At 41.9% G+C, this 10,410-nt stretch overlaps 1 protein-coding gene across 9 annotated transcripts in view; it reads right to left on the reverse strand.

The window, feature by feature from the left end:
- The window catches only part of Gtf2a1l (general transcription factor 2A subunit 1 like), a 78,215-nt gene extending 71,735 nt beyond the window's left edge, over positions 1-6,480 (reverse strand). For 2 of the 9 annotated variants that reach the window (XR_015621958.1, XM_087553611.1), the window contains exon 1: positions 6,421-6,480. The gene's annotated coding sequence lies outside the window, so the exon portion shown is untranslated. Of the gene's footprint in view, positions 1-170; positions 223-2,925; positions 3,678-6,060; positions 6,376-6,420 lie in introns of those variants that run through there. The other 7 variants (XM_087553612.1, XM_087553607.1, XR_015621959.1 and 4 more) reach the window with 6 other exon arrangements.
- Between the last annotated feature and the right edge of the window lie 3,930 nt (positions 6,481-10,410).

Raw genomic sequence — 10,410 nt, forward strand, 5'->3', positions numbered from 1 at the left:
TTCTCAATTGAGGTTCTCTCTTCCAAAATAACATAGACATATCAAGTTGTGTCTGACCTGATGTCCTGATGTCTAGCTTTCATAATACTGGTTCATGATGCAAGTTACTAGAGAAGAAAAATTAGCAATGGTATTCCTCAGCAATGACTCTTGCATGCAATAATACTCACCTGGCAGGCAAGTGATGCTCAAGGGCATGGTGATGGCATAACCATCGTGGGGATAACCAACTGCTTTTGGATGTGAGGACTTAGCCACAGGAGGAAATCCATGTCCAGTACAGTAAATCTGCTCAAAAGACAGGGCGGTCATAGACCCTAGGGAGCATGTACTGCTGTTGTCTTACTAAATGAAAATGATGTCAAACTCAGACTGCCTTCTAAATATTTGTGTTTATACAATACATTGTGCTGCCCTCTGTAGATTGTTTTTGTATGCTGGTGAGGTCATGTGAAATATAAGACTAGAGTCTGTGATTTGGGTAATGAGTAGGAGGGCGGGGCTAAGAATTTTCAAAGAGAGAGGAAGGAGACTGCCAGAGAAAGATGAAGAGGACAAACAGATCCACGTGGCTTGAAATAGCCACAGGTAGCTATGGATCTCATAGAAGAGCAATAGAGTAATGTAGGGCAATTTGTCCAATCTAGGTGGGCAGCTTGTATCAATATCAATTGAGTTTTGAGTTCTTTGTGGGGGCGTTTTATGGGTGGAGAATTTAGTTATAAATCTGACTGATAATTTACAAGCCTCTAGAGTTTTGATTTTACTGAGTTACAGGGATTTGTGACAGTTAGTTACAGGGGGAGCATGGCTGGGAAGATATGAGCTCTTCAGAGGCAAGTGAACCTTGAGAAGTTGGGCGGACTGCTGCAAGGGGATAAACCATGGAAGCCGGGAGACCGATGCGATCAAAGAGTAGCCGGCATTAGGGTGGATTGTTTTTTAATTATTACATGCAACAGCCCTCAACTTTGGCCAGAGAAACTTGTACAGTATCCAGCAGTTAATGCAGAGTCTCACATCTGGTCCGTGTGTGAAGGGTAAGTGGCTATTGAGTGCTCAGCCCTAATCTGGATCTGTGTCTCCACCTTCTTTCCAAAGTCTGAGGGAACACTTCGAAAACGGTGGAGAAGTAGGAAGGGTTTAAGAGCAAGAGGGGAAAGAGTGTTTTAAGATAAATGCTGTGAACTCATGAACTCCCTGCAGCTGGGGTGACCTGCACAAGGTCAAACCAAACACATTAGTCAACAATCCAACAGGTAGCAAGCACTAACTGTATTCAGTGGGTTAAAAAGAGGCAGGGGTGGTGAAGGGGGTAAGAAGATACGTAGGAGGCAATTGGGAGACGTGGGAAGGGATAGACAAGTGCAGCTATAATCAGGGCATATTGTTTGTATGTATGAAATTTATATGTGTGAAAGAAAATTAGTCTATTAAAAAAGGAAAAGTAGGAGCTGGAGAGATGACTCAGCAGTTAAGAGGACTGACTGTTCTTCCAAAGGTCCTGCATTCAATTCCCAGCAATCACATGGTGGCTCACAACCATCTGTAATGGGATCCAATGTGTGTGTGTCCAATGGGATCTGGTGTGTCTGAAGACAGCGATGGCATATTCACACATATATTAAATAAATAAATAAATAAATAAATAAATAAATATTTTTTAAAAAAGAAAAGACTGTGAATTAAGTGTACTTTTTATATTTATCAAGAAATTGTATGTATTCTGCAGGCTGAAATCTCCCAACTACTTCATCATTACTTGAATTTAATAACAAAATTTAAAGCTTCTTATAACACAACATGATGTGGACTCAGCCACGATCAATCAAGAAAAAAAAATAAAAACAAAAAGGGAAGTGATTGAAGCAATGACTAAACTGACACTGAAATTGTAATGACTGTAACATCATCATGAGCAGTCAATCATGATGCTGAAATTGTAATGACATCATCATGAACAGCCAATCAAGTTCTGAAGAAATGGGAGCTGGCACAGCCACAGAACCTAAATTGCAAGCAGTGCATGGTGTGGGTGACGTGGGCTGAAAGATGACCCAAAACTTCTCCTACTTAGACTGGAAACAAATGAGAAAAGAACGTTTTAGCACACGTTATGGCAGTAGATAAAATACAATAATAATTAGTCAGGGTCAGTAGACGAAAGTACTTGCTATGTGAGCCTGGTTACATAAGTTTACATCCTCAGAACCCAGGTTAAAAAAAAAAATAAAGGTAGCAATGCAAACACATGCAAGCCTAGTGCAACCATTTACAGGAGAAGCTATGGTCGAGTGATTCTCAACCTGTGAGTCCTGACCCCTTTGATATTGAACAAGCCTTTCAAAGGGCCACATATCAGATATCTTGCATATCAGATATTTACATTATGATTCATAACAGCAAAATTACAGTGATGCTATAGTAATGAAAATAATTCATGGTTGGGGTTCACTACAACCTGAGGGACTACATCAAAGGGTCATGGCATTAGGAAGGTTGGGAACCACTGGTCTAGATGAAGGCCAGCTAGGTTGGTGTATGCTGTGGTAAACAAGGCACTCTGCCGAAAACGGCAGATAACTGAAGACCACCATGGGAAAGTTGTCCTCTGAGCTTTACATTATATTCTAACATACACATGCTGACACCTGTGGGCACACACTAGGCATCAGTTAGTTAAGAGTAAGGAAGTCGCTGCACCCAAATCCCATGGGGGAGAGAGCTGGATGCTCAGAAGTGCTGAAACTCCTGAGACCTCAGGGGAGACTGCCAATTCTGCTCACATTCCTGACCCAAGAGGAACCTGCCTCTTCGTCTCTGTGTCCTCTGGGCACAAGGACCTAGGAGCAGTCAGGGGCAGGACCCTTCAGGTTTCTGCCTGTGCTGAGAGCAGAAAGCCAGTGGCCAGGAGAACCTACACACCTGAGAGCAGAGGTAAAACCAACTCTTCTGTGCCAAGCAACCACCTGGAGGCTTCAGGTCACGCAAAGCCAGGAGCAGCTCTTTGCTCCCAGATTCAGCTGAAAGAAAACAGGTCTACAGGAGTGCTCACACACAGGCCTACAGGAGGGTCAAGCCACTGTCAGACACAGCTAACACTAGAGACAACCTGATGGCAAGAGGCAAGCACAGGAACCTAAGCAACAGAAACCAAGACTACTTGGCACCATCAGAGCCCAGTTCTCCCACCAAAGCAAATACTGTATGTCCAAACACATAAGAAAAGCCAGATTTGGATTTAAAATCACATCTCATGATAATGATACAGGACTTTAAGAAGGACATAAATAACTCCCTTAAAGAAATACAGGACAACACAGATAAAAAAGTAGACGCCCTTAAAGAGAAAACACAAAAATCCCTTAAAGAATTACAGGAAAACACAACCAAGCAGGTAAAAGAATTGAACAAAACCATCCAGGATTTAAAAATGGAAATAGAAACAATAAAGAAAGCACAAAGGGAGACAACACTGGAAATAGAAAACCTAGAGAAGAGATCAGGAGTCATAGATGCAAGTATCATCAACAGAATACAAGAGATGGAAGAGAGACTCTCAGGGGCAGAAGATACCATAGCAAACATTGACACAACCGGCAAAGATAATGTAAAACACAAAAAGGTCCTAACTGAAAACATCCAGGAAATCCAGGACACAATGAGAAGATCAATCCTAAGGATAATAGGTATAGAAGGGAGTGAAGATTCCCAACTTAAAGGGCCAGTAAATATCTTCAACAAAACTATAGAAGAAAATGTCCCTAACCTAAAGAAAAAGATGCCCATAAACACACAAGAAGCCAACAAAGCTCCAAATAGATTGGACCAGAAAAGAAATTTCTCCCATCACATATTAGTAAAAACACCAACCAAAGAAAGAATATTAAAAGCAATAAGGGAAAAAGGTGAAGTAACATATGAAGGCAGACCTATGGGAATTAGACCACACTTCTCACCAGAGACTGTGAAAGCCAGAAGACCTTGGGCAAATATCATGCAGACCCTAAGAGAATACAAATGCCAGGCTACTGTATCCAGCAAAACTATCAATTAACACAGATGGAGAAACCAAGACATTCCATGACCAAAACAAATTTACACAATATCTTCCTACCAATCCAGCCCTACAAAGATAATAGATGGAAAACTCCAACACAAGGAAGGAAACTACACCCTAGAAAAAGCAAAAAGGTAATCCCCTTGCAACAAAACCAAAAGAAGAGAGACATACAAACATAATTCGACCTCCAACAACAAAAATAACAAGAAACAACAGTCACTATTCCTTGATATCTCTTAACATCAACGGACTCAATTCCCAATAAAAAGTCATAGACTAACAGACTGGATACATAAAGAGGACCCAGCATTTCGCTGCATACAGGAAATACACCTCAGAGACAAAGACAGATACTACCTCAGAGTGAAACGCTGGAGTTTTTCCAAGCAAATGGTCTGAAGAAACAAGCTGGAGCACCCATTCTAATACCAAATAAAATCAACTTTCAACCAAAAATCATCAAAAAAGATAAGGAAGGACACTTCATATTCATCAAAGGAAAAATCCTGCTAATCCATGAGCAAGGTTGGACCCCCCAGTGCAGGGGAATGTCGTGGGAGGGGAGTGTTAAGGGAGGTATGGGGGGAACATCCTTATTGGGGAGAGGGAGGGGATAAGGGGCTTATGGACAGGAAACTGGGAAAGGGAATAACATTTGAAATGTAAATAAAGAAAAATATCCAATTAAAAAAATAAGCAATAAGAAAAAAAGTTTTCAAAATCTGTTAGATTTTAAAATATTGCTTTAAAATAAATTGTCTCTAAGTATATGTCTGGAAAGAAAGAAAGAAAGAAAGAAAGAAAGAAAGAAAGAAAGAAAGAAAGAAAGAAAGAAAGAAAGAAAGAAAGAAAGAAAGAAAGAGAGAAAGAAAGAGAGAAAGAAAGGAAGAGAGAGGGGGGAAGGAAGGAAGGAAGGAAGGAAGGAAGGAAGGAAGAAAGAAAGAAAGAAAGAAAGAAAGAAAGAGAGAAAGAAAGAGAGAAAGAAAGAGAGAAAGAAAGGAAGAGAGAGGGGGGAAGGAAGGAAGGAAGGAAGGAAGGAAGGAAGGAAGGAAGAAAGAAAGAAAGAAAGAAAGAAAGAAAGAAAGAAAGTCCATTAGGTTCTTCACTGTGGGTTTTTAAGAGGCTTGTTATGGCCAGCGCTTTCCTTCCTGTGATGTTAAGTTCCTCCTTGTGGGTGTCATCTTTGTCACATCCCTCTACTGTGCAGTTCCCAGGATCAAAATGTCCTTGCAAGTTTTCCTCCATGCTTGTCAGGATGCTCTTTGGTGGGCATGTGTGGTCTTCAAGACACAGTGTCTTAATTTCTGATGTGGTGGGGAGAACCAGTCTCAAGGATGTGGAGTCATAAAGGGTGGATCTTAACAGCCAGGAACCATAGCTCTCACGACACAGCTGTGCTACCTAGGTTACATCCCATCTAATTCCCAGCCCTCTGAGCCAGGACACCCCGAACCACAAACACATGGATCTACTTGGCAGCAGTTTCTCCCCTTTCCCCACTGTCTACTTGGATACCTACTCTAGCAAACCTTTTCTCCCAAAAGACACCACCACTTTTCACCATAAAAGACAGCTCCACTCTTTAGTTTTTCACGCCAAAAGAAATGTAGAAATCATCTTTGTTTCTCTTCAATCCTTCCTATCCCACATCCAACACATCAACAAACACTGTTCTTTCTATAGTTCAGATATGTTCTGCATCTAAGCATCTTCTGTCTCTGGTCACCACTCCTAATCATATCACTCCAGTCCTCAAACTTTGAGTCAAACGTTCCCATTGTCCTGAAATTCATACACTGATATCCATCTTTAAAGCTAGTGGGATTAAAAAGGCAGGAATATCCACAGGTCCTGAGACCACAGGCCTCTGTCTCTAGGAATAGGATTAGTGTCCCTGGTGTCTCTTTAAAGACACTTGATGGGGGAGGGGGGGCTTTTTCCCCTCCACCATGTAATTGCATAGTAGGGAAGCACTGTAGGCGTGGAAAGGACCTTACCAGACTCACAATGCTGGCACCTTGACCTTAGACGTCTCAACCTCCTGAACAATGAGAAATGAACTTCTCTTCTTTATCAATTACTCAGTCTGAGATGTATTGTTGTAGCCACTTGAGCAAAATAAAGAGTCTGGGTTATTTCAATATCCTCTAAACTGTTTTCTCTGTAAGATCTCTACACCGCAGCCTTTGCACAGGTCCTCCTAACACAAAGATCATCAAACAGCACCTGAAGTTCTGTCGACTCCCCAGAAAGCCTTAGTATATCTGCATCACAACCCACTCGCGACCTCTCTGACCTGCTCCTCAACCCTTCAGCAGCTGGGGTATCCTAGTCACCCTAGAATCTGCACCACTTGCCGTGACGGGCACCCGTTCTGGTATCTGTGCTCCCCCAGCGCCCTCTGCTGGACTCCCTCTACCCTGCAGAATCTGGAGAGCTCCATTCCTCTCGTCTCTTCTGGATGTCATGGCAACCTCTCTGTTACCTTAGCCTGTTTTGTTTTCTGCGTAACAATAGTCACAGATTGCTATCTGTTGGCTGTCCGCCTCCTCCAGGGTTATATACCCTTTATATGAGTTCACCGTTTTTTCATTGGTTTATTCCCAATACTGAGAAACTGCAGACACAAGATGGTAAGCCGGACAAGACGTTCAATGACCAGCAAGATGTCTAATTGCAATGACATACTGTGAGGCCACTCAAAGTGGCAAAGTGTCCCCGTTGGCCTCACGGTGTGGAGGACATCTAGGAATGGCTGGACTACACTTACAGGCTTATTTAGGATGTGAAGAGTTTTAGAAAGAAAACATTCAAATGTACTTCGTGGAGGAATGGTTAAATCCACCCAGAAAGGTTCCTGTGCGTGAGAGAAAGCTTTCTAAGGACTAAGAACAAAGGCTCGCCCCTGGGTCACGGTAGCATGGAGTATTTGGCAAGCATACATTTGCTTGCTCCGACCCCAAGACACAAGAAAAAGAATTGATGGATTATTTTACAAATATTTTTTAAGTAAAAGGATTAAGTAAATGATTGTAAGGCATTTGTTTGAAAATGAAGAAAGGGGACACATTTTCCTGTCCCTTTAATAGTTAGAAAGGCGTAGAGATAAGCGTTGTATTTAAATCTTTTGGATGTGTAAAATTGTATTCAACAGCATTTTTAGACATGGCATTAGAAATACTTTAAAGAGACTGTCTACTGCATTAATTTTAATTATGCTCCACTGGACTCACAATGCTTTGAAATGCTTATAAAGTATCCTCAAGATCTTTTATTAATCAAAATCAAGCACCAACACGCTGCTTCCGACTCTGTGTAGCAGTGGCTTGCCTGAGAGCGCCATCTGCTGTTCAAGTCTATTCTACAGATCCATTTTCTGGTTTCCTAGCTATTGTGTCTAGAACAAAGACGGGTTTTTAGGACCTGTCAACACACATCGTGGTACTTAAAAAGAGGCATTTCCTCTTGAGGTCTGCAAGGCCACGCTGGTGCCGATACCTGAAGGGTAAATTGCAAACCTCAAAGTGAAAGGGGGCATTTCATTTCATTCAATTCAGCTTTAATCCTGCAAATTATGGGCAACAATGATTTTAAAGGCACACTATAACTAGCAGATTTTATTCTGGAACTAGACTTTTAAATTAATTGTGGGTTATGAATGAGGAATTTGAGACGGAGTGCTACAAAGTGTGTGTAAAGTCCTGGGTTCAACCCCAGTATTCTAAAAACTAATTATAGATAAATTCATATTTCAATACCAGTTAAAGCAGGGATTTACTAATTTATTTATAACAAGAAAAAAAGTCATTTCATGTAGCCGAGGGAAATATTCAGGTAATCAGGTTGAATTCATGGCATGCTCACCATCAGTCACACACTGATAAATGCCAACACCTCAGCAAATACACGTGACCCCACACAAGAGCCCTGGGTTAAGGCTAATTGGAAGGGGCCTTGGGAAGGAGTGGCCACGTCCAGGGAAAGGGGAGGGTGTAGAATCGACAGAGTGGGGGAGGGGCGTGGAAGGATTGATTGACAGAGTGGGGAAGGGGCGTGGAAGGATTGATTGACAGAATAAATGAGGACAGTTCAGCCCCTCCCACTCCGTCCTTTGGTCCTCAACAACCCCAGGGAAGCTCTGTGATTGTGAGGGTCTAAGACAATGCTCACAGCCTGGCGCCCATAAAGGGCTGTGCAATTCTGTTTCGTTTGGGATTTTTCACATTTATTTGTTTACTCACTGAACCATCTCACCATCCTTCATATGCTGCTTTGAGAGATCAGCCTTAACAGCAAAATAAAAACTGAATTCATCAAATACCCACCTTCTTCTAAGATGAGGGGTGGAGAGGACATTTTTACTACACATTGGTTATTTATTACAACAGTGCAAGATTCCATCCTGTGGCCAAAGTTTGTCCTATTGTCAAGAAAAACTGTAGGGCTGGAGAGATGGCCAAACAGGTAATAGCACCTGCCCTCATGACTGGCAACCTGAGTTTAATCCCTGGGACACACACATAGACAGACAGACAGACAGAGACAGAGAGACACAAAGACACAGACAAAGAAACAGGGACAGAGCGATAGAGAGACAGAAACAGGAACACAGAGACAGAGACAGAGACAGACAGAAACAGGGACAGCGAGATAGGGAGACAGAGACTGACAGAGATAAGGACAGAGAGACGGAGACAGGAAAAATACATAAATAAAATGTAATTTTTAATTCTGGGAAAAAGTAACATGACGAAAGGACTTTGGAGCTCATGCACTGAAGCTGTCAACACTTTTCCTCAGGTCTTAGTTTGGTGTCCTATTGCTGTGACAAAGACCAAAGTCAACTTGAGAAGAAAGGGATGTATTTGCTTTATTTGTCCCAATCACAGTCAATCATCCAAGGAAGTCGAGGCAGGAGCCAATACAGAGCCGTGGAGGGGTGAGCGATGCCATGGAGGGGTGAGCGATGCCTACTGGTTTGCTCTCTGTGGCTTGTTCAGCTTCACTGCTTTATACAATCCAAGGTCACTTCCCCAGGAGTGGCACCACCCGCAGTGGTCTATGCTTTCCCATGTCAGTCATTAATCAAGACTTGCCTGCAGCCCAATCCTCTGGAGGCAATTCTCGAGATTTTCTCTTCTCAGATGGCTTATGTTAAGGTGGAAAAACAAAGGACTTAGCAGCACACTTTATCTTAGAATTGTTTATTGTTCTGTAAGTTGAGGAAAACTGATAGGAAAGGCAAATTAATTGTATTAGAATAGGAGGAATTATTGACCATTGTAAACAGAGGCTCAGAGCATCTAGCACAGCTTTCCTAAGGCTGCAACCCTTCATAATGGCTCCTCATGTTGTGGTCATCCCCAACTATAAAATTATTTTGTTGCTACTTCATAATTGTAATTTGCTACTGTTATGAATTGTAATGTAAATATCTTATATGCAACCCCTGTGAAAGGATCATTTGGCTCCCAAAGAGGTCATGACCTCAGGTTAAGAACCGCTGATCTAGGATCTGCTTGTGACTTTATTTCAGAAGCTCTTACTTCCTATGTCTATGCTCTTACTTCCTCTGCCCTCTGATGCTTCTTGAACCCATTTATAACACATTTTACCAGTCCCCTCGGTAGTTAATGAGTTAAATGGAATTCATATTTTATTCATATTCATATGCTCATTTCATAATCCTGTGTCATAATTATATCATCACTATTTTTGTTTTCTTTTTGAGCGAATAATATAATTAGAACATTTCTCCCTTCTCTTTGCTCCCTCCAAGCCCTCCCATATATTCCTTCTTGAGCTCTTTCCAATTCATGGCTTCTTTTTTCATTAATTGTTATTCCATATATATGCATATAAATCCATATCACTAAATATAACCTCCATCAGCATAATGTTGCTACATGTGCGGTTATAGAGCTGATCAGCCGGTATTCAATAGCCAATAGTACGTGTGCTCCTAATCCAGCTTTATTCTGCCTGCAGTTCTGTGTGTAGGGCTGAGCCCTGGTGGGCTTTGCTCTGCCCACTTTGCCATGTCTATGGCTGTCATCTTTCTTCAGCTCGTGTTTGGGCAGCCATGTTGGTAAGACTTTATGGGTGTAGTTTCAGTGTTACTGGGAAACATAATTTTACAGCAAACTCCCTGCTTTCTTCACTCTTACAATCTTTCTGGCCCCTCCTTCTGCAATGTTCCCTGGGCCTTGGTTGCAGGCATGTTTTGTAGTTGTTCCCTTTGGGACTGAACTCAATAACTCTGCATTCTGATTGGCTGCGGTTTTCTACAGTGGTCTCTCTCCATCTGTTATGGAGAGAAGCTTTCTTGATAAGGGGTTTAGACTACA

Source organism: Rattus norvegicus, chromosome 6 (assembly GCF_021556685.1).
Source record: "Rattus norvegicus strain SHRSP/BbbUtx chromosome 6, alternate assembly SHRSP_T2T, whole genome shotgun sequence".
Classification (NCBI taxonomy): domain Eukaryota; kingdom Metazoa; phylum Chordata; class Mammalia; order Rodentia; family Muridae; genus Rattus; species Rattus norvegicus.